The sequence below is a fragment of the Lathyrus oleraceus genome, chromosome 5 (genome assembly GCF_024323335.1).
Source record: "Lathyrus oleraceus cultivar Zhongwan6 chromosome 5, CAAS_Psat_ZW6_1.0, whole genome shotgun sequence".
NCBI classification, from domain to species: Eukaryota; Viridiplantae; Streptophyta; class Magnoliopsida; order Fabales; family Fabaceae; genus Lathyrus; species Lathyrus oleraceus.
Genome location: NC_066583.1, coordinates 443605103 through 443610403, shown reverse-complemented (window position 1 = coordinate 443610403; position 5301 = coordinate 443605103).

Sequence of the window (5301 nt, the reverse complement as noted above, 5' to 3'; positions counted from 1 at the left end):
TCGTAAACTTAGTTGAAAAGTGATTTTGATTTGGAAAGTTTACCCAAGGAGTTTGCTGATTTTAAACCTATCAACGCATCCGAAAACAGTTTCAAAAATAGCTTTTCCTTAAAGTGATAAAGATTCCTAGTTACTAAGCCAGGGTGCTTTCGCGCTCCTTAAATAATTAAAACTAACCAAGTTTGTTTTAGAAAACTCAAGTTAAAAATCAAAACAACCTTTAAAGTATTTCTACATATTTCAATATGTGAAACATTACTTTAACCGCGATCCTTACATTCTAACCTTTAAAAGATTTAGCCAGACATGGTAACATAAACGAACATAACGGTTTAATCATGATGAAAAGTTTGTTTTAAAATGTGAGGCGTAGAGAGCGAGTAAAGTGCGTAAGATAAATAAAGTAAAGTGAGTGCGGAAAGAATATAAAATAAAGCGAGTGCGGAAAATAAATAAAGTAAAGCGAGTGCGGAAAATAAATAACGTAAAAGCAATGCGGGAAATAAATAAAGTAAAAGCGATGCGGGAAATAAATAAAATAAAAGCGATGCGAGAAATAAATAAAATAAAAGCGATGCGGGAAATAAATAAAGCGATAAATAAGAACCTACTCCAAACGGAGGCTTCAATTCTGGTACAAAAATAAACCTTCGACTCCTGAAGCTAAAGACGACAGCAACTCGAAGTGACCCAACTCAATCTCACAAAGGTGCGATAACCCCCCGATGTGACGGATTATCACTATTACAAATGATAAATATACCCCCCGATGTGACGGATTATCGCTATTACAAATGATAAATATATGCTTAGTGTTGTAAAACTAAGTTGGATGATTAGAAAACGAAATGGAATGAGCTATTTATAGAGATTTTCAGTAGTTTGTAAAGACCATGGTGCCCTCCAACTTCTCCTTAGTGGGAACGTGATTTCCAAAGGTGGCGCCTGCCATCCCTTCATGGCGCCCGCCATGTGTGTAAATGGGGTGGATCATGGGAACGTGGCGGTTACCTCCTAGTTGAGGGATGATGACTCATGGCTTCCCCTATAGCGGCCGCCCTGTGTGTAATTTCGCTGAAAAACCCTAATTTTAGGTCTTTTTGCTTCGTTCCTTCCAAAAGAGTCCGCAAGTGCTAAATATCTGAAAACAAGAGAAAAGAGAGCGTAATACAAACAAAATGATAATAAAGTCCTAATAAACATGTGAAATCCGAGTCAAAAACATGGTGTAATTCAGTGTGATCAAATTCTCCCACACTTAAACCTTTGCTTGTCCTCAAGTAAAACTCTTTATAGCTTATGCAAGAAAATCAGTATCAACTAGAGTTTATTCGAGGCAAAAAGACTTAAAAGTTCGTTCAAGGGGTGTATCGATAGGTACTAAAGAATCGAACTAAGGGTATTGTAGTGACACATCCCGCAATTGCGATCGTAGGCTTCGTTCCTATACAAATCAATCCACATTACCCCACCATACCTAAGCCTTCTTTTTGTTTTCTTAAAGTCCTTTTCATTCAAGTGCAATCACCCTACCAAGTTCAGCACCAGATACCTCTGAACCAACAAGCAAATAAGCTTATTTTTTATTTTTTCTAAGCATGGGGCTCCGGTACATAAGTTGGTGTAACCCCTTTATTCAACCCAATTTGCAGTTGTGGGGGATTGGATCGTAATCCACCCTACCAAGTTCAGCACCAGATACCTCTGAACCAACAAACAATAGGCTTATCATTATTTTTTTTTTCTTTTTCTCCTGCATGTTCCGCATATGTTTTTATTTTGCTGGGTTAAATGACCGTGTGAGAGTCACCTAGCCCGAATTTTCATGCGATTAGGGAACAAAGCAGGGATTTTTGTGATCATTCACTTATTTTCATCGGTCACCTACGTAGAGCATGCTTAAGCCGGAGCTGACTGCTAGGATAAACTACTTAAGGACCTATTTGGAACAAAAACTGGGGCTACAACATATGGGGTATCGTGATCGACTCTTATAATCATGAAGCCTAAGGTGTTAAGACAATACCGATTTTTAGAAAAAGTTTTCCCAAGTCTTTTACATCCTATTATAAACCTGTCTTGTAACCTGAATGTTCAAGATGTACTAGTTTCTTGGCTAATTTTTTTTGGTAAGGTTAAAGAAATGGGGGAAATAAGGATACACTTACACAGATGACTCGTCAGAGACATGTTATTTTATTAAAAGGAAAAACAAGAAACTAAAATAAACAAAACATACTAAAAGTAAAGGAAAGCGATAAAAAGAAATAAAAAATAAAGGAAAGATGAAAAGCGATAAAATCTCCTTCCACACTTAAACTGAACATTGTGCTTAATGTTTCAATATGAGATAGGGTAGGAGTAACCTGGAAGAGAGAGAGAGAGAGCTAGGGGTGAGCACCGGTAACGTCACCGTCACCGCCCTGGTCAGGATGCCTGGGTCGACGACGTCTGGTTCGAGTACTAAGTCCTTCCCGCAGCTGCTGAGAACGACCTAGGAGAGATCCTTGGGTGGCCTCGATGAGAGCGAAGTGACGCTCATTAGACTATCGTATGCGTTGTTGCTCATTAGTGATCGCAAGCAAAGACTCAGTGATAATCTGATGTGCTCGCTCACTACACTGCTGGGAAGCTACCATAAAACTCATATTATCTGACAGTTGTTGGTTTATGGTGTTCAGGAGGGTGTCACGCCTTTCCTTATGAGCCAGGTGCTCGCGCCACATCTCCTCGGTGATGTAGAAACCGGGAGTGGTACTTGCAAAAGGGTTAGAGGAAGAAGGTGTGGTGTGTGCAGGTGATGCAGCAATAATATCATGAGCTGGTGACTGGTCGCGCCGGTTGTCGCATCCGCGAAAAACAACCGGCGAGAAAAACAAACAAACAGAGCCGCCACCGTGCGTTATTTATCCCAAACGAGGGAAAGGAAACGCTCGAAGTAAACCTGGAAAGGAATGGTCTTACGACCGGAGATTACAGGGTACGGGAGTCGGTTACGCAAGGGAAAGGTATTAGCACCCCTCACGTCCGTCGTACTCGACGGGATCCACGCTCAAAAGAAAAGAATAAGGTTGCTAAATAACTGCTCAAAGAATGCATGCACGCTGAAATACACAGGCGGAAGAAGACGGAGGAGGACTCGGCAGGATGTCGCATCCTGGGCCTATGTAGTTTGTCAGACACAAACATCAGAGTCGACGTAGTTCGGGGAAATGGGAAACGGGCTCGCTAGGATATCGCATCCTATGCCTACGTATCTCATCTGGAATGAGAATCAGAGCTACCGTAGTTCGGCTAACGCACGCCAAACAAAATCACACAGGAAACCGACTGCCAATCACTGGACTTACGTCAGACTCCACACAAAACAGGCAAATATGGAAACCGAATGCCAATCGCTGGACTTACATCAGACTCCGAACCAACAAACACACACACAGGAAACCGACTGCCAATCGCTGGACTTACGTCAGACTCTACACAGAAAAGGATGATAAACACACACAAAAGAAAAGAAAGTTGCTCGGAGAGATCAGCTCATCTCCTGCCTACGTACCTCATCTGGTATGAGGATCAGGGCGACGTAGTTCCCCTAAACAGGGAAAGAACTTCTAACCTAACCAGAGACTGGGAAATGACAAACTAAAAGGGAGACTGACTCGAGCCTAATAGTTATCATGTAAATCCACCATGGTCATAGGTTGAGGTTTCTATCCTAACTTGCACAGGAAGCAAGCTAGCCTAAACAGCAACTGATCAAACACAAACACAAATAGCACACACTATATGCAATCAATTGGCTCAATCAAGGTTAGGTTTTAGTCAAGGGGTCATATCGACCTTGACAAACAAACCAACTGGAAAATGGTGTTGTTAGCTCTTAACCCTAACATTGAGAGTTAGGGTGAAGCAGATGAAATGGGAAGTGAGGGTAAGACCTCACAGCTCTTATCCCTGGCCTGGGAGAGCTTCAGACAAATGAAAGTGTGGGAGTTCAGAATGTAGGAACTCTTCTCCACAAGGGACTGACACAACATGATCTTGGGTTATTATCCACAATGCATCAACACAAGGTGCGTGAGCAAAGTGAATGACACAACTGAATAGCAGGAGATGGATTACACATCTCTTTTATCTGCCAATTTCCTCCTAAGAGGTCTTTACCTGCTTGGCACAAAAGTAAACAAACACAAGCATTGCCTCTTAAGGAGGGCTTCAGACAAGTGCCTGCCCACATAATAGGACAGGTCTTCCAGACTACATGAAGTCAGAAGAATTATACCTCAGTGGTAAGAAAACCACAAGCTAGCAAAGCAAGTTCAAAAGAACTCAAAGCAACTTAGGTACCTGTGAAAAAAATCTAAAACAATCAGTTCAACTGTACAGACAAACAATCAACAGACAATAACAAACAGACAGACAATGTTCACAATGTGCAAGCCACAAGGCAAACTGAAATGAGTTAGCATCAACCTACAAAACACACAAGTGTTAGTAATAAAGAGCACACATCAATGCTCAAATGAGGAAGCATCATCAACTATGGACTTGGAAGTTTAAACCTGAAATCAAAGCCCACATGTAAGCCACAAACCACTAGGTCAAAACCTAGGAGGGTCAAAAATCCAAAACAGAACATGTAACATGAATCATCCTTATCCAATCAAGAACAAATCTCAAAAGGTCCCACATCAAAATCATTAATCATATTCATTTCATGAGCAAAACATGGCAAGGCATGCAAATGGTGATCACATTGAGACATCAGAAGAAACAAATGCACATTAAATCAAAAATGACTCAAATAATCTTGGCAAAATTCATGAGTAATCCTAACATCCAACATGATCATTACACAAAAAATCAGAGGCATAGGACATCATTTGGCATGGCAAACACATCATACAATTTGAACATCAAAAGGTGTGACACAAATTGTCACACCAACTTAGCACATTCATAAAACAGAAATGGTAATTGAGAAAAATGCCAAACCAAAACCAAAATGTCAAGCAATGTGTCTAGTTTCATCATGCAAAATTTCACATTCATTGGATAAGAAACAAGCATTTCACAAAGGTATAAGCAAGGCAAGGTCAAATAAGCATATGTACTCAAACATCCTAGCACAAATCAATTTTTCAGCCAGGCACAACTTTGGAAATTATGATCAAAATATAATAGACATCTCAAGGATCATTATGTAAAAAACCTGGTATTTTTTGGATCAATTTTCAACTAGTTATGATTTTTACAAGATGAGAAAAAATTAAAAAATATATGAGAAGCACATAGCATGAT